Source organism: Meles meles, chromosome 5, assembly GCF_922984935.1.
Source record: "Meles meles chromosome 5, mMelMel3.1 paternal haplotype, whole genome shotgun sequence".
Taxonomy (NCBI): Eukaryota; Metazoa; Chordata; class Mammalia; order Carnivora; family Mustelidae; genus Meles; species Meles meles.
This window is the reverse complement of record NC_060070.1, coordinates 13,124,264-13,148,535: the sequence shown is the minus strand read 5'-3', so window position 1 is coordinate 13,148,535 and position 24,272 is coordinate 13,124,264. Positions and strand designations below refer to the sequence as shown.

At 42.3% G+C, this 24,272-nt stretch overlaps 1 protein-coding gene across 2 annotated transcripts in view; it reads right to left on the bottom strand.

Moving 5' to 3' along the window:
- The window catches only part of IPCEF1 (interaction protein for cytohesin exchange factors 1), a 186,734-nt gene extending 184,458 nt beyond the window's left edge, over positions 1-2,276 (bottom strand). For both annotated transcript variants that reach the window (XM_046006850.1, XM_046006852.1), the window contains exon 1: positions 2,132-2,276. The gene's annotated coding sequence lies outside the window, so the exon portion shown is untranslated. The remainder of the gene's footprint in view (positions 1-2,131) is intronic.
- Between the last annotated feature and the right edge of the window lie 21,996 nt (positions 2,277-24,272).

The window sequence follows — 24,272 nt, the reverse complement described above, 5'->3', positions numbered from 1 at the left end:
CAGTAACATTTTAGCATATTTACGTCAATCTTGCTTCTCTACATTTTTACGTAGTTGAAAGTTGTGCTTTTGCTGTTTTCTACTTAGCATTAATAAATGACAATACTTTCATTAACATCTGTGGAGTGATGGTGTTCCTTTATATAGATCTACTGTCATGTGCTTAACCATCCTGATAACGAGGCTCATAACATTTGCTATTAATACATAATTCTTTAAAAGAATCATGCTTATTTATGTAATTTAGAAAATACTGAAAAGCATAAAGAAGAAAATACAAATTGGTGGCCAAATTTTTAAAGTGGCTGTGATGATTTGAAAGGTGAAGAAAATATATTGACAAATGCCATTTAGTGAAGACCCATGAAGGAGCAGACCGTGGGCAGTCGGATATGTGACTTTCACACACAACCCCAAAAGTTCAGTGTTCTGATTACCACTGTACAGGTCCAGAGCTCATAGAGTTTGAACAGATGGGTCGGACTCCACATCTGTGTTTTCTCCTAGCCAGGAGAAATATATCGCTTTCCCAGAATCACCTCCACTCTACCGCCATGTCAACCGCCACCATCGCCGCCATCACCGCCACCCGCCGCCACCAGCAGCTCCAACTCCATCCCACCACCGCCATCACCACCAGACCGCCACCCTTAGGGCTTTTACCTCCATCACCACTTCTTTTCATCTCATGTCTATAGACCCTTTCTTCTCTTCTCCCCGTAATATTCACCACCTCCCTTCCTTCACTTTGACTTCCAACAAGCATTTCCTTAAGCGTCAGAGTCACAGAGAGAAAGCAAAGGTTATCCTACCACACTCACTTTAGGAACAATCCCCATCACTTATCCATTTGATAAAGACTGACAGAGAGCAGACTATGGGCAGACACTATTTTGAACGCTCAGTGTATAGGAAACACCCCCCCATACACCATTTGTGAATTTTTTTTCTACACGGAGAGCCCATTGTTTAGGATTTTCTTCATCTTCACATCTGTTTGCATGTGAAACACGCTTGCAAATTGTCAGCCTGTGTTGACGTTACCAGTTCCTATAGTCTAGCCTCCATGCTGGATGGAAAGCAGAAGTGAGCTGTTCAAGGAAACCCGCGTCAAAAGGAAAGTCTCAGGCAATCGTCATGAAGTAATTTCTTATCTCTTATTGCCACAGAAAACTACCACAGGAAAGAACTTCCTATTTCCAGACTTAGCTGATGTGCATTTGCTTAATGCAGCTTCCTGCAACAGTTTACACACACACACCCCACCCCAGAAAAGACACTGGATATACAAAGAAAGGAAAGGAAGAAAATTAGAACAGCCATTAAAGAATGAGTACCTCAACAAATACATACACTGAAGTCCCTTTCCTCCTCACTTGCATGAAAGAAACCCGTATTCTTTCTGTTCCTATTTTCTATGTAAAATAATCAGTGGTAGAGGAATCAGACTCTATATATGACTGTGCACTGCCTAGGACAGTAGTAGGAACACATGGGCCCTGTAGAAAAGAAAATCCACTGCTACAGTCAAAGATGCCTTGGCGGGTAGTAACTCTGACTCCTACAATTACATTTCTTTCCCATGCACACAAAGAAAACCAGATGCTCCAGATGCACTTGGTAAAAACCTCAGGACCAACATGACCTAACTTCTCATTTCCGTACAGGTATGATTTCAAGCCTGTGACTTTTCCCTAAGAGTAAAATCCGCTCCAGTTGCCTGCCTACAAAGGGGAATCTTCCACAAAGAGAACAGCTTCTCCAAAGAGGGTGGCCACAGAGTGTTTCCAGGCAAACTCCTCAGGACCCAAACAAGTGTTAAACTGAGCTTTTCTAAATCAAACCCATGGTCTGCAGTCCAAGTGCCTGTCAATACAACATCCGTTCAGGAAGGGGAAAAGCAGAATGAGTATACAACCATTCTCCCAGGATATTAAAGAGTAATTTTAACACTGGACTTCCCAGAAGCAGGTTCATGAAGAGCTGAGCCAACATTGTATGATCTCCCAAAAGTCACATTAAAACTCATCACCATTCTGAAAGAGAGAGCGCTAGGGTATCAGTTGCTTTGCCTCCTTGGTAAGCCAAGCAGTGACAACTGATACATCAGCCAAGGAGTGATTTTACTTACATGCAAGAAAAAGAGAGTAAATCCAAGAGCTGGATGGTTATCCCTGAGTTCAGAAAACTCATAATCCACTGAAGCAAAGGCTAGGATTCCACCCAACGCAGCCACAGCTCTGGAGGCTCTGTCTACACAGGACCACAATTAGAAGCTGAGCAGAGACTCAGGCTCTTTTGAAAGAAGAGGAAGTGTCGTCTCTACTTCCTCAATTTTCTTGTTCTTCCCTCTTATTGTTATTGATCCCTTCCTCAATTCCCAAATCCAAGGCACTGGGCACACAAAGCGTGCGCGTCCCATCTCTCTGATTTCACTTATCCCTAAACACCACCCAGTGTCTTCATTTCCAGGACACACGCACAAAACATTACTCAGTTTTGCTTTCCTGTTTTGGAGGCAAAGATGTTTATTTACAGGCACGGAGGGTGGGAACACTTGCAGAGCTGTTCTCAGTGTGTGCAGTGGAGTTGCCGCTTGTTCATGACCCACCTCATTTAGGTTCAATCTTATTTCAAAATTCTCTTCTTTCTCTTCTCCAAATACTTCATAATGCTCTTCTCAATAGAGTCTAGATATGTTTTAGGGTTAGAATAAGTCTTAGTCTGTACTGTTTTGCAGCACAAATCATAAATTCTCAAACAGCAACACTTGTCTTTCCCCCCACCAGGCAAGGAAATGATGGTCTGGGGGTCAGAGATACTTGAACTCCTCGCTAATAAATTCCTACCCTCCCACATCTCCTTTCCAACAGTAGCATCTTGTTTCTTGGGAAGAGTACAATCTCATTATATTTTTACTCTGTTTTCAAAGAAAAGGAAACAAACCGTTAGAGTGAAGGTCATGACCAAGGCAATTTTCCAGAATGTGGGAGCTACATGATTAGCATGGATATCAGCTATCTGATTGCATTGACACTTTGGAGCTTTAAACAACCAACACCTATGACCTCAAAGCTTCTGTAGGTCAGAAGTCTGGACCCAGCTGAGCTGGGTTCTCCTGCTAAGGGTCTCCCCAGGCTATATACTCAGGGGGTCAGCCAGGACTACAACCTCCTCAAGGCTCAACTGTAGAAAGAAACTCTTCCAACTTCACTCCTGCAGTTGTTGGTAGGATTCAGTTTCTCACAGCTCTGAGACTGAGGACCTCAGTTCATGCTGGTTGTTGACCAAGGCCACCCTCCATTGTTTACCAGGTGGACTTCACACGGCAGCTCATGACATGGCAACTGGCTTCACCGGAGTGAAAAAGCAAGAGTGAAAGGGAATCAATGAGAGTGAGAAGCTCTCATTCCTGGTTAAAGTCCTATACGTGGCCCTTCAGGCCTGACTATGGGTGCTTACAAAGGCTTTCCCCAGCCTGGCCTTATGGGGAAAGCTGCCCTCCCCACACTGGACTCCATGACAGCAAGTGCACTGAGATCTCTGAGGGGAGTTGCAGTGAAGGTCTTGGGGGTCCCCTGGACCATCATGCTCTTTTCATATTTACGTTCTCAGCCCCAGATGTCTGATGTGGGAAACAAGACAAAAGAAAAATTTAATTTCTTACCACCTAGAGCCCACTGACAAGTCCTTGACACAGACACAGTGATGTTCTTCTAGGAATTCAGCTGCCTCCACCTTAGTACTTTGCTAGGGGCAAAAGGCAATCTTAGCCCAAACCCCAGGATCCTGTAGATCTACTTTAACACGTAAAAATTATTTGGAAACTTCCTTTATCTCTAAACCCACCAAGATAAGTGTTGGCAATCACCCCCCAAACATATGACCCACCAACATACATCTGAAGGGTCTCATGACTAAGATTTTATTAGTAATAAATGACCTTTTCTCAACAATAGCTACCTTCCTCAAGGTCCTGGAAAGCTTGCTTCCAAAATTCCTGAGAGGCATGCTATCCCAATCCCCTCTCAACTTCAAAGTATATAATGGGCCACTTCTCATGACCCCAGGGCAGCTCTTCTGCCCACAGGTCCTGTCCCCATGATTTAATAAAACCATCTTTTTTTCACCAAAGATGTCTTAAGAATTCTTTCAAAGCCATCAGCTTTGAACCTTAGCATCTTTCCCACATCAGTGTTCGTTATCTGAGACCTTGGGTCAAGGTCCTCTTCAGGTGATTTCACTGAGGCCTCTTGAGGATACCTTTCCTACTACTCAGTACTTCCTAGCCACCTCCCCCCTCTACACCCACACACCCTCTAGGGTCCATAACACTACTGGGGCCTTTTGTTCAGGGCTTCCTCAACACTGAGACTACCTCAACTTGACTCCACCAGTGTGCCATTCCGTAGTGGCAAATGGAATGGTGGGCAGGGGTGGGGGAGTTGGTGCTTCCTCTATCTTTAGACTCTTGCTTATGCCCTCACAGTAACTGATTAAAGCCTTAAGTCTTTCAGTTGTGGCTGGTTGTTTTAATCAGCCCCTCTTCACTTCTACCTTGCCCAGCTCTGTTGAGTTCCTGACAGGAACAGTGTTAGCAAGATAGAAGTCACGATTTTTGTAACCTACTCTCAGAAGTAATCGCCCATCCCTTTTGCCACATTGGGTTTGTGGGAAGAGGAGAGGGTCACACAGGGTGCCCTCCCAGGGCAAGGATCACAGGGGGCTATCTTGAAGGTTTAGATACAGTATGTAAAATTATGTAAAATTTTACCCAAATTCAAGTTGCCCCTGTCCAGCCCAATGTTAACAAAAGGGAAAGCCCTTCTAAAGATAAAATCATAAATATCATCACACCGCTACAGGAAAATCTGAGACTTGTGTCCAGGCATTATAATATCCTATAGCCCACTGTATTCATTACCAAGATCATATTGCTCAGACCTGAAAATCCAATGACCCTAATCATTCTGTCTCCAAGACACAGACTAATTAACATAGATGCAAACCCTATAATAAGCCACAAAACTAGTCTAGAGTCTGCAATTTCAATCTAAAGAATAACTCTTCACCTAATCACAAGCATGAGAAGCCTCCAAGCAACACCAGGGATTTTTCAGTGGGTTTATATATTCTCCTTAAGCATCCATCTCAGTGAGATTCGAACTGCTCAACACCTGTTTTCTCTTCTCTTGACATTCAGTGAATCTTCTCCCTCCTAAGAAAGACCAGGCAGGGGTTCAATGCTGGCTACCGCCTCCCCAACCCCCATGGTACAAAAGAATACTACTCCTTCCATCTTCCCTTGTAAGCAATTAGAAGGGCTCTTTCCTGGCCTACTACCACTGGAGACAAGGAGGAAAAGGTCATTCTGGGTAGAGAAGTAAATAATTCAATTGACCTTAGATCTTCCTCATTTGATGATGTGCGGATAACAGCTGACATTCCAGACAGAAGCACTAGATTTGCAGTTTAACTGGCAACATTTTTCAAAAGCCAAGTGAGATCCTCCGTATGTCATGTTTTGTGCCTCTCCTTCTTCAAAAGTGTTTGAATTTACAGATTAAACATAGCCTACATACCCCGTGCCTCACAAATCAAATGTCAATTAAAAACCGTGTTAAAAATAATGCCAGGACAGCTGAGTGACTCAGTTAAGTGGCTGCCTTCAGCTCAGGTCATGATCTCAGGGTCCTGGGATCAAGTCCCGTATTGGGCTCTCTGCCCAGCGGGGAGCCAGCTTCTCCCTCTGCCTGCCATGACCCCTGCTTGTGCTCTCTCTCTCTGACAAATAAATAAATAAAATCTTTAAAAAAAGAAAAGGAAGGAAGGAAAGAAAGAAAGAGAGAGAGAGATAAGAAATAGGAAGAAGGAAAGAGCGAGCCATTGGAGGAGCAGAGAAAGTGAAGGCATATAATAAAGTTACTATTTGGTGAAAGTGAAGGCCTTTAGGGAATAGAAAATAGTTTGAAAATAGAAAACTCTTCAAAAGAACTTTTGAAAAACAACTCCAGTCTCCGGTTGCAGACTTCCTCTCCATTTCTTTCTATTTCTTTCATAAGGAGACAAAAATGAAATTGAATCTGTGGAGGAGTGAAAGGATGACAAGAAGACACTGTAACTCTGACCGGGAATAAAATGAAAGTTTCCTCAGTGGCTTCTTGTTTGCATGAACCTCTGTTTCTGGGAAATGCTGCCTTGTCTCCTTCTCTTGTCCCTGCTGGGCTCTGTTGTGGCTGGCAGCCGAAGATGGTATGACTTAGGTAATGGTAAGGACTTAGTGACATCGGTAGCAGGGACTTGCTTCTCATCAGGCTTTTAGATGCCCTCATCAAAGACATCCCCCCCAAGAGCACCTCATTCACAACTATGGGGCTGGGATTGGAGTCACTTAAATTCCACGAGCATAGATCACCTGATTGATAGAAGAGGAATAATCCTCAAGGTGGTTGGACTTCCAGTTCAAGAGCAACAGATCACAGATGCTTCTTAACCTTTTCCATTCCTCCCCAGACGCCGTTAAATGGATAGGAAAAGCATAAAATATATATAAGCCCAAAATAACAATGGGGAAATTGGAGGAAGAGCAATAAAGCTTGACTTCTGGAAGACAGAGGAACAGAGGAGGGGTATGAAGTGTAGGAGGTCAGGAAACCAGAGCCTCCCATCAGTAGGACTCCACAGAGTGGAACAGAAACTGGCCATCTGTGCAGCAGGATCGCCGAGAGGATCAGAACTCAGAAATCCAAGACAACTCTGAAAATCTAACTAAGTGTTGGGACTGGGCACCCAGGTGGCTGCCTCTGGCTCAGGTCATCATCCCAGGACCTTGGGATTGAGTCCCACATAGGGCTCCTTGCTCAGAAGGGGGTCTTCTTCTCCCTCTCCTTCTGCCCTTCCTTAGCCCACCCCCTCCAGCTTGTGATGCACTCACTCAAATAAATATTTTTTTTTTAAATAAATGAATGAGGGGCACCTGGGTGGCTCAGTGGATTAAAGCCTCTGCCTTCGGCTCAGGTCATGATCCCAGGGTCCTGGGATGGAGCCCCACACTGGGGTCTCTGCTCAGCCTCCCTGCCTACTTGTGATCTCTGTCTGACTTGTGATCTTTGTCTGTAAAATAAATAAATTAAATATTTAAAAATAAAATAAAATATATGAATGAATGAATGAATGATGGACCTGAAAAAAAGGAAGACTGATTGAAAGTGTATATGAACTTAGATCCACCCCAGCCCATACTTCCCTTTCAAGTATCTCCATCGCCCCACCCCACCCTTCACAGAGCAAGCACAAACCAGCCTGTGGGCAGCCATTTCCCCCCACCCCAAGCAATATCATGGAGGATTCATCTCTAAAATAGTGAAATTATGGAAAGAATACTGACAAAGTATGTGGCTATGAGCAGTCCAGAGTGAAACCCCACATTCTGGTTACCAGAGCATCACTCAGCATGTGCTGGGGCATGACATCATCTCCCTGTTGGGTAACCATGAAATGTTGTAGGAGAGTGGGAGGAGTGGCCTTCTACTGGGTCTCCCTAGAGAGCCGTGAAGATCTTGTATCCGTAAGAATGAACAGGGTGCTAAGAAAAATAAGTAACCTGAGAACAAGAAAAAACGTTTTGATATTATAAATATGATTGCCAAATAAGGGTTATCATGGAAGGGTCGGGGGGAAAATTCAAGTAAGTCTTTCAGGAAATAGTATTCACTGATCTCATCAAAGCAATAACATAAAAGATTTCCCATAGTAGAAGTCCATGAGTATTTGGATTAAAAGTTCTCACTGAGGGCGCCTGGGTGGCTCAGTGGTTTAAGCCGCTGCCTTCCGCTCAGGTCATGATCTCAGGGTCCTGGGATCGAGTCCTGCATCAGGCTCTCTGCTTGGCAGGGAGCCTGCTTCCCTCTCACTCTCTCTGCCTGCCTCTCTGCCTACTTGTGATCTCTCTCTGTCAAATAAATAAATAAAATCTTAAAAAAAAAAAAGTTCTCACTGAATGCTCAGGATGAAGAATTTCAAGGTATTGTAAAAGTCCCGCATTCCAAAGACAAAGAGAAAATACTAACATCTCCTCAATACAGAAAACAAGTCACTTCCACAGACACAAGGAACTGAAGGTTCCAGATACCTTCTACATAGCATTGAGAGTTAGAAGGCAAGTGAACAAGGTTCTGCAGGACCTCAATTCACCCTAGAATTCCATATTCCGTATTCACTCACTCAGCACAAATGTTGGGGCACCATTCTGGACATGGGGGTATAGCAGCGAATGAGCAATAGGGAACATTCTGCCCTGCTCCAATCAGGATGGAGGATCTCTAAGCAAGCTAAGTGACACATCATGTGTTCCATAGTAATAAGTGCTTAGGAGGAAAATAAAAAGGAAGATAACAAATACAGAGTCAAGGAAAGAAATTATGCTAAAAATGAGACAAGGTGGCCAGGGAAGGACTGACAGAGAAGATGACCTCTGAGAAATGGTCTGAAGGAAGTGAGTGAGCCAGCTGATGCCTGAGGAAAGAGCATGACAGGGAGAGGGAATAGCAAGTGCAAATGTCCTGAGGCCTCCAGAGACTCTTCTGCACTAGAGGAAGAGTAAGGTGGTATATCCAGCTGGAACAGAAGAGAAGGGGCAGAAAGTTAAAAGAAGCCAGATCATCCGTAGTTATGGTAGGTCACATGGGGTCACAGTACTTGGGTTTTTTTATTCTAATCAACTAAACCAGGAGTCAGCAGACTTTCTCCGAAAAGGGCCAGATAGTAAATATTTCAATAGTAAATAGTCACAATCCAACTATTCAGCTATGCTGTTGTAGTGTGAAAGCACTCATACAATATATAAATGAATGGACATGGCTATAATTCCAATAAATTTTTATTTTGGATCATTAGAATTTGAATTGTATATTCTTGTGTTCCAGAATATTATTCTTCCTTTGATTTTTTTTCTTCACCCATTTAAAAATGTAAAAAGATGTTCTTATAACTTATGAGCTGCGCAAAAAACAGGAAGCAAGACACATCTGGCCCACAGGCAATAGTTGACTGATTCTGAACTAAATTATAAATTAAGAATGAGAGTAAAGGGGCACCCGGGTGGCTCAGTCAGTTACCCATCTGCCTTCGGCTCAGGTCATGATCCCAGGGTCCTGGAATTGAGCCCCACATTAAGCTCCCTACTTAGTGGGGAGCCTGCTTCTTCCTTTGTGCTCTTCCCCTGTGTTCTTCCTCCCTCTCTCTCTCTATCAAATTAATACATAAAATCTTTAAAAAATAAAATAAAAAGTCACTCAAATAACTGACAGAAGCACTAAAAATGGAGGTTTGATTGTAATGGGAGGAGAATGGAGACAAGGCAGCTATCCAGCAAGCTAAACCGCCATCTCCTATTCCCTGAGGTCAATAGTTAGTGTCTGAAATTGATAAAGAGCATAAAGACAGTATATAGAAACCCAGAGAAAGAGGGACACCTGGGTGGCTCAGTCAGTTAAGTGTCTGCCTTCAGCTCAGGTCATGATACCCCGGTCCTGGGATCGAGTCCCATGTCAGGCTCTCTGATCAGCAGGGAGCCAGCTTCTTCCTTTTCTGCTCCTCTCCTCTGCTTGTTCTCTCTTTCTCTCAAATAAATAAAATCTTCTAAAAAGGAAAGGAAGGCCAGAATCCCAAGGAGGGCAAACCAGAGAGCTAAGGGAGAATCCTGCGGTCAGTGGTCAGGAGTTACAGCAGGGTTGCTGCTCCGGCCCAAGTCACCCCCGCCCTTCCAGCTGTCTGTCCTTCAAGATGCAGCCCATAAATCACCCTCATCATACTATATGATGTTCATAAGCACACATGACACGTACCTTCTCAAATCCCTGTCCTTAGAAGGGCCCCCACATGCTTGGTTTAATGTTCTGACATCACCCTTTTGAAATTCTTCGTCATCAGTGAACGAGGAGCCCGCGTTTTCACTTTGAACCAGGCTCTGTGGAGCGTGTGGCCGTCTGTGTGTACATCTGGCTCCGAACTGGACAGTCAGCTCTTTGAAAGCAGGAATGGGTCCTTTCTGAGATTTGTATCCCCATGAATCAGTACAAAGCCTTCAGTAAATGGCCATAGATCTAACTGAGACTTAGATTTATTTTACTTCTGAGGGCCATAATTTTATACTCTAAAATCCAAGAACATAATCCATTTTCAGGAAAGCTATGGAGTCCCTCTAACACTATCCCTAAAACACCTCTGACTCATTCACCGATGACTGAAATGCCAAAATTATAATTTTACTCCCTCACCGCCCCCGCTTTTTTGGGAAGGCATTTCCTCCTCTTGCCCTGTCAAATGTTTCTGGGAGAGGATTGTCTAAGTTTCGCTAGTGAATCTTAACAAATATGAACTTATTTCATCCCTTCAGACAAAACAAGCCCTGCCCCAAAAGAAGGCAAACCACTTTAAGTTCACACTCTGAACACATAACATGGGGCTGTGTTATTGCTTGCGGACTATGTTGGTAAAACATGTATACAAATAACTCAAATAGCTTTCTGAGCCTCAGCCACGGCAAATCAGTGAGGTGAAGATTTCAGTGTTCCATGCAAAAACGTAACAACACTCAAGATTTTTTTTGAAAGATACATTATCTCCAACACACATGACATCATTTTTAATTTCTTCCTGAAATACTTTCTTGCCGTTTCCACCATTCAGATATCAAAGCCCTTACCTGCTTATTTATTATTCAGTGTATTTGTAGAACGTGTTTCTTGGGTGATGCTGGGCTAGACAATGTGCTAGAATGTGAGGACTGTGGAGCTAGGAGAGAAGGAGGGGTCAGTGACCCAAGGAGATAAGAAGAACCAGAGGCAGCATGAAGCAGATATCGCCTAAGAGGAGTAGGAGAGGTCAGAGATAGAAGGAAAAGCATCTGGTTGGATCCACTTGAACTAACTTCGCGGAGAAGACAGTGTAGGTGCCGATCCTTGGAGCGCAGGTGACAATAATGAGAGTGAGATGGGCCAGGGGATGACAATCCACGTAGTAGGTGAAGGTTCAGGACATCGGCAGGGTAATGACTAGCTCCGGGGCCCTCACTGAGGCCTCTTAAGGAGTATTTTGGATTTTGTAGAGGCTTTTAATTGTCACAATGATTGAGTGGCTCCCCATTTAGTTGACTGGGGGTCAATTTCATGACAGGTAAATTTGACAACCCTCAAAACAGAAGGCAGCCCTCATCACAAAGAAACATCGTGTGTCACACAAAATTTCAGACAACATCTAACTGTGAATCACACGTCAGTTTCAGCCAACTGAGCCTAAAACAAAGTATATTTTTTCCTTGGCTTTAGTACCATTGACGTATCTAGGAACGCTACTGTTGTTCCTTCCAAATTTATTTGTAAATGTGTTTTGTTTGGAAGTTTGCAAAGCACTGCTCACCATCTCAGAAAAGCCCAGGAAGCCCTCACTGACTGCCTTGCTTATGGAACCAGTCTGGGATCGATCTGCTTTGATAACTGTTAAATTCCCAGTCATTTAGCATGTATATGAATATAGTTAGTTCAGCCTGACTTCCAAAGCCAGATTTTTAGTTGAAAAAATAGTTAGTTAAATATTGTCTTATTTAGCTCAAATCAACACATGTACCTTATTTATTGGACCAAGGGTCTGTTTTTTTTCTAGTGTGGTCATGTCCAAGCATTTATATATTAAAATACATATTACTTGGGGCATCTGGGTAGCTCAGTCAGTTAAGCCTCCAACTCTTAGTTTCCGCTCAGGTCATGATCTCAGGGTCGTGAAACTGAGCCCCACATTGGGCTCAACGCTGAGACTCTTTCTCCCTCTGCCTCTGCCTCTCATCTGCTCAAGCTCTCTCTCTCTCTCTATCTCTAAATATAAATAAACAGGGGTACCTGGGTGGGTGGTTAAGCGTCTGCCTTCGGCTCAGGTCATGATCCCAGGATCCTGGGATCAAGCCCCATATCAGGCTCCCTGCTCAGCGGGAAGCCCGCTTCTCCCTCTCCAGCTCCCCTGTGCTTTGTTCCCTCTCTCGCTATCTCTCTCTGTCATAAATAAATCTAAAAATAAATAAATAAACAAATATATCTTAAAATACATATCATTTTATTATAAGTTTGCCCTTATATTTCATTTAGGACATTAAGAGTTAATAGAGGGTGTGTCAGACTTATTATACAGAACTCCTTGAAGCAGTGGTTAATATCCCCATTTCATAATGAGGAAACTGAGGCATAGAGAAATCAAGTCATTTGCCTGCGTTCTCACGGTTAGCAGACCGCAGACCCTAGAGTCGAACTCAGGCAAGTCTGTGCACTTATAGCCAAATTACCGTATTGCATGATATTTGCTCTTTCTGAGCTTATGTATATGTAGGTTAAATTATTTATTAATTTCATTTCAAGAGAGTAAACAGGGCATTTTAATATATATTCTCTTGAGAAAAAAGAAGCATTGTATCTGATAAGGTTGACAACCACTGATAGAGCTAAACATTTATGTGAAGGAGTAAGTAATGAGAAATAAAACTTGAAGGTTAGCCTGACTCGCCTCACCAGGCAAGCCAAGGAATGTGGACTGAGTTATTCTGAAAGACCCCTGCCTCCTTGCAAAAAAAAACATTCTGAATATAATGTACTTTCCTAACAGTCTGTCTTTTTTCTATGCAGAAAATATCTTTGTTAAGAGATGTAGGATTCTCAAAGTTACGGACTACATTTTTTTTTTTAACTCAAAAACCACAAAGTATAATGTCTGGCACATTATGGTCCAGTCATGTTGGACAAATTAATTCTATTTTCCAATATTAAAGACTAGGAAGAAAAATCTTGGATTTTCTCCTCTCTCAATAGCCTCCATCCCACAGGGGCTTAATGAGGAAGATCAACAGTTCCAACCTGATGCCTTTGAGATCTTTCTCTTTGTAAGCAAAGACCCCCTTATTGGTCTCACCTAATGAGTTCTTTTATCAGCTTAAGTTACCCCTGTGCCTCGGAATTCCAATGTTTAAAACAGCCATTCCCTACTCCGGTAAATGAGATTATACTTGGGGCATTTTAGCCTGGACTTTTTTTTTTCTTTTAAGAGCACCTGCCAACGGATTCCGTGGAATCTGTGATACTGTTGGTTTTACCGTCTCTGAAGCAATTCTGGATCAATAATAATAGGAAAACCACCCCCAGGACACAAGGCTACGTCTCAATCCCTTTTCCATCACCTGGTGTAAGAATAGGATTGAGCCAAGGTTCTCTAGGGGAGGCCAAGCCCCAGCTACAACATATGAGCCCCAGGCCAGACTCTGACTTGTTAGTGAAGCAGGCCTTTGGCGAATATGGGTCTCATCTCTCACTCCCAAGGGCTTCTCCCAAAGTTCCCCTTCCAACCACACACGGCAGAGTTCTGCTCAGCGCTGTTCCCCCATTGCCACATTTCCAGACGTGACTGTGTACCTTGATCCGACCCAGACAAGTTCAGCTTCACTGGATCTTCTGGACTGTGCTTGCCAAAGATCAGCAGACATTCCAGTACCCATAAAGATGAATCATGGCAGAAGAAAAATAAGAGATTTTCGCAAAGACTTGGATGGTGAAAGAAGTGGAAACATGGATAATGGGGTAGGTGCTGGAAATACTTTACAATATATACCTGCAATAAAGTTTCCAGTATATATCATCTGTTGAATTTTCAAGCTATTACTAGTAACTAGGTAAGTACAGCATAAATCAGACGCATTGTAGAACAAAGATTCTTCTAAAAGGAAGGAGTTACTGAGAGATTTTCAACCTCTACGGGTCCAGAAATTCATTGTATTGTAAGTTGGAGTACTTCTATGATTATAAGTCCCTCCACACTATAAATCCCTAGAAGTTAGGGTCCATATCTTGTTCATTGATATATCTCACAATGCTTAGCACAGAGTAGGCACTCTGTAAATATTTGTTGAAAGTGAGGGAAAGATGGAAGAAGTGAAGAAATACTGAAAGTGGGTATATTCATTTTCCATTGTTCTTGTAAAAAAATACCATAAACTTGGTGACTTAAAGCATCACAGATCCATTACCTTACAGTTTAGGCAGGCAAAGTTCAAAATGGGTTGGCCGAGCGATATTCCTCCTAGAGGCTCAAAGAGAGAACCATTTCCTTGGTTTTTCCAGCTTCTAGAAGCTACTGAATTCTTTGGCCCCTCGCCCCACATCACTCCAACCTCTGCTTCCATTGTCTCCTTCCGCACAGCTCCTTCTCCTTATCTGACCTTCCTCTCTCCCTCTTCTAAGGCCCTTGTGATTGCATTGGGCCCACCAGGATATCCAAAATAATCTCCCAATTTTAAAATCTTTAACTTAATCACATCAGTGAAGTTCCTTTGCCAGGGAAAATGGCAGATTCACAGGTTCTGGGGATTAGAACATGAGCATCTTTGAAAGGCCATCATACCCCCTACCAACGGTCCACTGGGTTAGACTCTTTTTCCCTCACCTAACTCTTTTTTTATTTTAAGATTTTATTTTTCTTAAGCAATCTCTACCCCCAAGGCGGGACTTGAACTCACAGCCCCAAGATCCAAAGTTACAAGCTCCACTGACTGAGCCAGCCAGGTGCCACTTCCTTCACTTAATTCTAATAGTTTATGCTGATTTTATATTCTGTGAGCAGCTAGAGCTCATCCAGAACGTGAGATAAGTTAATGCCCTCCAAATGCCTAGCTCAGTTATTAATACCAGCGGAGCCAAAGCAGGGGAGACGTTAGGTTTGTTTGGTTTTTTCCGGATCCCTATCTACCTTCACAAGTAAATCACCAAAGTTTATCCCTGTAACCTAATAATTTCCAAATCCATGTTCTTCTGCCAAATCTGCCTGCCACCTCACTCCACCTTCAGACCTCATCCTCGGCCGAACTGCAATACCTCTCCAGCCAGGATCCTCGCCGCCTGATGGGTCTCCCTAAAGCTATCATCCATGAGTCTGAGCCCTCGAACATACAAATCTGTCACTCCCCAGGAGCTGCCCATACACCTCGAAAAACATTTGCTGAAATACTTTCTAAGCAGAACTGGCCATAATAGATACTGATTTGAAAAAAAAAAATTCAAAAAAGAGATCCTTTAGGGGCACCTGGGTGGCTCAGTGGGTTAAAGCCTCTGCCTTTGGCTCAGGTCATGGTCCCAGGGTCCTGTGATCGAGCCCCACATCAGGCTCTCTGCTCAGCAGGAAGCTTGCCTCCCCCCACTCTCTGCCTGCCTCACTGCCTACTTGTGATCTCTGTCTGTCAAATAAATAAAATCTTTTTTATAAAATAAAAAAATTTTTTTAAAAGTGATCCTTTAATCTAAGATCTACTACTTCCTTATTTGCGAAGGATTACTTTGATTGGATTTCACCTGTTCGCCTACATGATTCAATTTTGTAAGGAAGCCCCTTACTCTGGTCAGTTTAGTGCATGTGTAATTCACATGAGCGGACCCCACATATTTATAACATTAGCTTTCTAATTGAGAAAGTAAATCACAGGTGTTTGTGACTGACTCCTCAGTCTGGACTAAACTAATCACTGCCACCAAGTGGCAAATGTTGTCATTGGAATGAGCAGGCAGGTGGACACAGCAGCCTGTTTCTTCATTCTTTCCATGACGAGCAGTGAATGCATAGGTATGCACAGCCCATGAAATAGACCTCAGACCTCTATTGGTCCCGTGAGGCGCTATTTAGAACAGCGGTTTGCAAGATTTTTATATCACAACAGGAAAAGAGGTAAAAACACAAGTAAGTTTCACCATAGAAGTTATTTTTAACTTCTACTTTCCACATTCAGCCTTACAAAACAGAGTAATACCTTGTTTACTTGACATTAAAGGGAATATGACAATCTGGACCGTTATTTTCAAGATAACTCAGGCTTTGTCTTTTTTTTTTTTTAAGATTTTGTTTATTTATTTGACAGAGAGAGACATAGAACACAAGCAGGGAGCAGGAGGAGAGGGCGAAGCAGCTTTCCACCAAGCAGGGAGCCCAATGCGGGGCTCGGTCCAGGGACCCTGGAATCGTGACCTGAGCCAAGGGCAGACACTTAACAACTGAGCCACCCAGGTGCCCTTCAAACTATATCTTTAAAAATTAACCCTTATTTTTACAATCCAACCATCTATAACGGGCATGAATAGCTCCGTGCAATGGAAGTGAGAACAGAACGATGGGCCTGTTTCTCTGGGGGCGCCGGTGACAGGCCCGGGGCAGCGGAGAGGTCTGGCTCCTGCTCTGTCACATTGTAAATTCTCCACTGTCTGGAGTCAGGCTCATCCTTGCCAGCACAGAGACTCCATTTTGTTCCTGCCTTGGTGTTTTCTGGCCACAGGGATGCTGACTTACCCTAACCAAGTAACACAAAAAACTCTGAGAGCAGAGGTAGGTATTTCTGAGGTAAGAAATGCAACACATGAGACATTGACATGAACCTGACTACTCTTTTCTGAACCTTTTCTGAATTTGTGTCAGGGGTTGGGAGCAGGGGCAGGAGGAAAGAAGAGGGGAGACATAGATCGCCCTTAACAGAGAGGAGCGGAGGGCTGGATTCAACTCAGATGGCATTTCTTCTCCTGTTGTAGTTCATGTCACTTAGCAATATGCCCCCGTTTTTGGAGATGAATTGCATGAGTCTCTGTTTCTTGAGAACAAAAGAATGAGCTAAAAATACTATTAGACACGAGAGTCCTTAAGGATGGTGTTTGGGGTTTTATGTACACTTTTAATTCTGGAGCATTTGAGAATCCTTTTTTATCGTTCACATTTTTGCTATTCATTTCTAATTTTGTTAGATAATAGTAAGAGAAGGTAAGCGGTGCAATTCCTTTGTAAAATAGATTTATAATTCTTATTGTTCAAGTACATAATTATCATAGATCTTCAAAGAACACTTTAAAAAAGGTCAGTTCTCTGTATTATAAATAATTTATATCTATTAATTCAACTCTCAAAATATGTCACTGCTCTTAACTCTACCTCATCAACTTAATCTGTCAAAGACTGTGAGAGGTATGTTCATTTTTATGCCATGTGGATGTTTGTCAATCTGCTTTTATATTTCTAGTAGAAGTTGTTTTATATGTTTTAAGTCCATGTATTTGGGCTTATACAGTTTTTTAGCCAGCAGGGAGCCTGCTTCCCCCTCTCTCTCTGCCTGCCTCTCTGCCTACTTGTGATTTCTCTGTCAAATAAATAAATAAAATCTTTAAAAATATATACAAGTAAGTTTTTAGAACTAAGTTATTTCCAATGATACCAAGTATAAAGAAATTGTTCTCATTATGTTTCCATCGATAAAACTTGATGTGCCAGATTGCTAATTACAAGATGGCGGAGAAGTAGCAGGCTGAGACTACATTGGGTAGCAGGAGATCAGCTCGATAGCTTATCTAAACATTGCAAACACCTACAAATCCAACGGGAAGTTGAAGAGAAGAAGAACAGCAATTCTAGAAACAGAAAATCAACCACTTTCTGAAAGGTAGGACTGGCAGAGAAGTGAATCTAAAACGACGGGAAGATAGACCGTGGGGGGAGGGGCCGGCTCCCGGCAAGTGGCGGAGGAACGGAGCACAAAATCAGGACTTTTAAAAGTCTGCTCCAGGGGCGCCTGGGTGGCTCAGTGGGTTAAAGCCTCTGCCTTCGGCTCAGGTCATGAAGTCCTGGGATCGAGCCCCGCATCGGGCTCTCTGCTCAGCAGGGAGCCTGCTTCCTCCTCTCTCTCTGCCTGCCTCTCTGCCTACTTGTAATTTCTGTCTTTCAAATAAATAAATTAAAAAAAAAAATCTTTAAAAGTCTGCTCCACTGAGGGACATCGCTACAGAGGCTAAACTGGGGTGAAGCCCATGTGGGGTCAGGGTGTCCCCAGGTCCTGCAGGGTCACAGAAGGATCGGGGGTGTCTGAGTGTCACAGAGCTCGCAGGTATTAGAACGGGGAAGCCGGCTACAGAGACAGAGCCGAGGAATGAGCTCTTGTCTCAGGGTTACCTTGAACAGGTCACAAGCTGGGTGAGTTCAGAGCGCAGCCGGAGGCCAGGGAGACGGGAGTGATTGGGCGCTGTCCTCTGAGGGTGCACTGAGGAGTGGGGCCCCAGGCTCTCGGTTCCTCTGGGCGGGAGACTAGGAGGCCGCCATTTTCATTCCCGTCCTCCGGAACTCTACGGAAAGCGTTCAGGGAACAAAAGCTCCCAAAAGCGAACCCGAGCGGATTACTTAGTCCGGCCCCCGGTAAGGGTGGTGCAATTCTGCCTCGGGCAAAGACACTTGAGAATCATTACAATAGGCCCCTCCTCCAGAAGATCAACGAGAAATCCAGCCAAGACCAAGTTCACCTACCAAGGAGAGCAGGTTCAATACAAAGGAGAGCAGCGGAATTCCAGAGGAGGAGAAAGCAAAGCATGGAACTAATGGCTTTCTCCCCATGATTCTTTAGTCTTGTGGTTAATTTAATTTTTTTTCAATTTTTTTTCTTCTGCTAAATATTTTTTTAAGTTTTACCGTTTTCTTTTTTAATGTTTTTTAACTAGTTTATCTAATATATTTTTTTCTTTGTTATATTTTTTCTTTGTTTTCTTTTTTAAATTTTTTCTTTTTTTTTTTTTCTGAACCTCTTTTTATCCCCTTTCTCCCCCCCATGATTTGGGGTCTCTTCTGATTTGGTTAAAGCACATTTTCCTGGGGTCTTTGCCACCCTTTTAGTATTTTACTTCCTCCTTCATATACTCTTATCTGGACAAAATGACAAGACGGAAAAATTCACCTCAAAAAAAAGAACAAGAGGCAGTACCAAAGGCTAGGGACCTAATCAATACAAACATTGGTAATATGTCAGATCTAGAGTTTAGAATGACGATTCTCAAGGTTCTACCCGGGCTTGAAAAAGGCATGGGAGATATTAGAGAAACCCTCTCTGGAGATATAAAAGCCTAAGATATTAGAGAAACCCTCTCTGGAGAAATAAAAGAACTAAAATCTAACCAAGTTGAAATCAAAAAAGCTATTAATGAGGTGCAATCAAAAATGGAGGCTCTCACTGCTAGGATAAATGAGGCAGAATAAAGAATTAATGATATAGAAGACCAAATGACAGAGAATAAAGAAGCTGAGAAAAAGAGGGACAAAGAGCTACTGGACCACGAGAGGAGAATTTGAGAGATAAGTGACACCATAAGAGGAAACAACATTAGAATAATTGGGATCCCAGAAGAAGAAGAAAGAGAGAGGGGAGCAGAAGGTATATTGGAGAGAATTATTGGAGAGAATTTCCCTAATATGGCAAAGAGAACAAGCATCAAAATTCAGGAGGTGCAGAGAACCCCTCTCAAAATCAATAAGAATAGGTTCACTCCCTGTCATCTAATAGTAAAATTTACAAGTCTTAATGACAAAGAGAAAATCCTGAAAGCAGCCCAGGAAAAGAAGTCTATAACATACAATGGTAAAAATATTGGCAGCAGACTTATCCACAGAGACCTGGCAGGCCAGAAAGAGCTGGCATGATATATTCAGAGCACTAAATGATAAAAACATGCAGCCAAGAATACTATATCCAGCTAGGCTATCATTGAAAATAGAAGGGGAGATAAAAAGCTTCCAGGACAAACAAAAACTGGAAGAATTTGTAAACACCAAACCAGATCTACAAGAAATATTGAAAGGGGTCCTCTAAGCAAAAGAGAGCCTAAAAGTAGTAGATCAGAAAGGAACAGAGACAATACACAGTAACAGTCACCTTACAGGCAATACAATGGCACTAAATTCATATCTCTTAATAGTTACCCTGAATGTTAATGGGCTAAATGCCCCAATCAAAAGACACAGGGTATCAGAATGGATAAAAAAACAAAACCCATCTATATTTTGCCTACAACAAACTCATTTTAGACCCGAAGACACCTCCAGATTTAAAGTGAGGGGGTGGAAAACAATTTACCATGCTAATGGACATCAGAAGAAAGCTGGGATGGCAATCCTTAGATCAATTAGATTTTAAGCCAAAGACTATAATAAGAGATGAGGAAGGACACTATATCCTACTCAAAGGGTCTGTCCAACAAGAAGATCTAACAATTTTAAATATCTATGCCCCTAATGTGGGAGCAGCCAACTATATAAACCAAGTAATAACAAAATCAAAGAAACACATCAATAATAATATAATAATAGTAGGGGACTTTAACACTCCTCTCACTGAAATGGACAGATCATCCAAGCAAAAGATCAACAAGGAAATAAAGGCCTTAAATGACACACTGGACCAGATGGACATCACAGATCTATACAGAACATTTCATCCCAAAGCAACAGAATACACATTCTTCTCTAGTGCACATGGAACCTTCTCCAGAATAGATCACATCCTTGGTCACAAATCAGGTCTCCACTGGTATCAAAAGATTAGGATCATTCCCTGCATATTTTCAGACCACAATGCTCTGAAGCTAGAACTCAATCACAAGAGGAAAGCTGGAAAGAACCCAAATACATGGAGACTAAACAGCATCCTTCTAAAGAATGAATGGGTCAGCCAGGAAATTAAAGAAGAATTAAAAAAATTCATGGAAACAAATGATAATGAAAAACAATGGTTCAAAATCTGTGGGACACAGCAAAGGCAGCCCTGAGAGGAAAATATATAGCAGTAAAAGCTTTTCTCAAGAAACAAGAAAGGTCTCAAGTACACAACCTAACCCTACACCTAAAGGAGCTGGAGAAAGAACAAGAAAGAAACCCTAAACCCAGTAGAAGAGAAATCATAAAGACCAGAGCAGAAATCAATGAAATAGAAACCAAAATAACAATAGAACAAATCAATGAAACTAGGTGCTGGTTCTTTGAAAGAAAAAGATTGATAAACCCCTGGCCAGACTTATCAAAAAGAAAAGAGAAAGGGCCCAAATAAATAAAATCATGAATCAAAGAGGAGAGATCACAACTAACACCAAAGAAATACAGACAATTATAAGAACATACCATGAGCAGCTCTACACCAACAAATTTGACAATCTGGAAGAAATGGATGCATTCCTGGAGACATCTAAACTACCACAACTGAACCAGGAAGAAATAGAAAACCTGAACAGGCCCATAACCAGCAAAGGGATTGAAACAGTCATCAAAAATCTCCAAACAAACGAAAGCCCAGGGCCAGATGGCTTCCCAGGGGAATTCTACCAAACATTTGAAGAAGAAATAATTCCTATTCTCTTGAAACTGTTCCAAAAAAATAGAAATGGAAGGAAAACTTCCAAACTCATTTTATGAGGCCAGCATCACCTTGATCCCAAAACCAGACAAGGATCCCACCAAAAAAGAGAACTACAGACCAATATCCTTGATGAACACAGATGCGAAAATTCTCACCAAAATACTAGCCAATAGGATCCAACAGTACATTAAAAGGATTATTCACCACGACCAAGTGGGATTTATTCCAGGGCTGCAAGGTTGGTTCAACATCCGCAAATCAATCAATGTGATACAACACATTAATAAAAGAAAGAACAAGAACCATATGATACTCTCAATAGATGCTGAAAAAGCATTTGACAAAGGACAGCAACCCTTCCTGATCAAAACTCTTCAAAGTGTAGGGATAGAGGGCACATACCTCAATATTATCAAAGCCATCTATGAAAAACCCACCGCAAATATCATTCTCAATGGAGAAAAACTGAAAGCTTTTCCATTAAGGTCAGGAACACGGCAGGGATGTCCATTATCACCACTGCTATTCAACATAGTACTAGAAGTCCTAGCCTCAGCAATCAGACAACAGAGGGAAATTAAAGGCATCCAAATCGGCAAAGAAGAAGTCAAACTATCACTCTTCACAGATGATATGATACTATATGTGGAAAACCCAAAAGACTCCATTCCAAAACTGCTAGAACTTGTACAGGAATTCAGTAAAGTGTCAGGATATAAAATCAATGCACATAAATCAGTTGCATTTCTTTACACCAACAACAAGACAGAAGAAAGAGAAATTAAGGAGTCGATCCCATTTACAATTGCACCCAAAACTACAAGATACCTAGGAATAAACCTAACTAAAGAGCCTAAGAATCTATACGTGGAAAACTATAAAGTACTCATGAAAGAAATTGAGGAAGACACAAAGAAATGGAACAATGTTCCATGCTCCTGGATTGGAAGAAAAAATATAGTGAAAAATCTATGCTACCTATACACATTTAATGCAATCCCTATCAAAATACCATCCATTTTTTTCAAAGAAATGGAACAAATGATCCTAAAATTTATATGGAACCAGAAAAGACCTCAAATAGCCAAAGGAATATTGAAAAAGAAAGCCAAAGTTGGTGGCATCACAATTCCACACTTCAAGCTCTATTACAAAGCTGTCATCATCAAGACAGTATGGTACTGGCACAAAAACAGACACATAGATCAATGGAATGGAATAGAGAGCCCAGAAATAGACCCTCAACTCTATGGTCGACTAATCTTCGACAAAGCAGGAAAGAATGTCCAATGGAAAAAAGACAGCCTCTTCAATAAATGGTGTTGGGAAAATTGGACAGCCACATGCGGAAAAATGAAACTGGACCAATTCCTTACACCACACATGAAAATAGACTCAAAATGGAGGAAGGACCTCAATGTGAAAAAAGAATCCATCAAAATCCTTGAGGAGAACCCAGGCAGCAATCTCTTCGACCTCAGTCGCAGCAACTTCTTCCTAGGAACATCGCCAAAGACAAGGGAAGCAAGTGTCAAAATGAATTATTGGGACTTCTTCAAGATTAAAAGCTTTTGCACAGCAAAGGAAACAGTTAACAAAACCAAAAGACAGCTGACAGAATGGGAGAAGATATTTGCAAACGACATATCAGATAGAGGGCTAGTGTCCAAAATCTATAAAGAACTTAGCAAACTCAACACCCAAAGAACAAATAATCCAATCAAGAAATGGGCAGAAGACATGAACAGATATTTCTGCAAAGAAGATATCCAGATGGCCAACAGACACATGAAAAAGTGCTCCACATCACTCGGCATCAGGGAAATACAAATCAAAACCACAATGAGATATCACCTCAAACCAGTCAGAATGGCTAAAATTAACAAGTCAGGAAATGACAGATGCTGGCAAGGATGTGGAGAAAGGGGAACCCTCCTACACTGTGGGTGGGAATGCAAGCTGGTGCAACCACTCTGGAAAACAGCATGGAGGTTCCTCAAAATGTTGAAAATAGAACTACCCTATGACCCAGCAATTGCACTACTTGGTATTTACCCTAAAGATACAAATGTAGTGATCCGAAGGGGCACGTGCACCCGAATGTTTATAGCAGCAATGTCTACAATAGCCAAACTATGGAAAGAACCTAGATGTCCATCAACAGATGAATGGATAAAGAAGAGGTGGTATATATACACAATGGAATATTATGCAGCCGTCAAAAGAAATGAAATCTTGCCATTTGCAACAATGTGGCTGGAACTAGAGGGTATCATGCTTAGTGAAATAAGTCAATCGGAGAAAGACAACTATCATATGATCTCCCTGATATGAGGAAGTGGAGATGCAACAGGGGGGGCTAGGGGGATAGAAGAATAAATGAAACAAGATGGGATTGGGAGGGAGACAAACCATAAGTGACTCTTAATCTCACAAAACAAACTGAGGGTTTCTGGGGAGAGGGGGTTTGGGAGAGAGGGGTGGGATTACGGACACTGGGGAGGGTATGTGCTATGGTGAGTGCTGTGAAGTGTGTAAACCTGGCGATTCACAGACCTGTACCCCTGGGGATAAAAATACATTATATGTTTATTAAAAAAAAAAAAAAAAACTTGATGTGCCAGATGTGAGGGTAGTCAGGCTGCAACACCTGTCACCTCACGGATTGCTCGTGTGCACTCAGCTGCTCTGGCTGGCCAGGCGAGGGTTCCCTTCCTCCTCACCTGGCCATGGGTGTCCCTCCCGAAGCTTGGCCCTCTGTCCAAGAGGACCAACTTTCCCGACACAGGAAGATCTTCTTTGGTCAAGGGCAAACGAGTAGTTGCGCTCTCCTGCTAGAACCTTGAAGCAGGTTTACTCTCGCAGTCCATCTGTAGGAGAAGGCAGGGTAGTCTAGCTTCCAAGACCCAGACACATTCAAATAAAATGCTGTGTGGCAGTCTGCCTTTCTTTTCTTTAAAGATTTATTTATTTATTTGAGAGAGAGCGAGTGAGCATGTGAGCTAGAGGAGGGGCAGAGGGAGAGGAGAGAAGGAGAAAATCTCCAGCG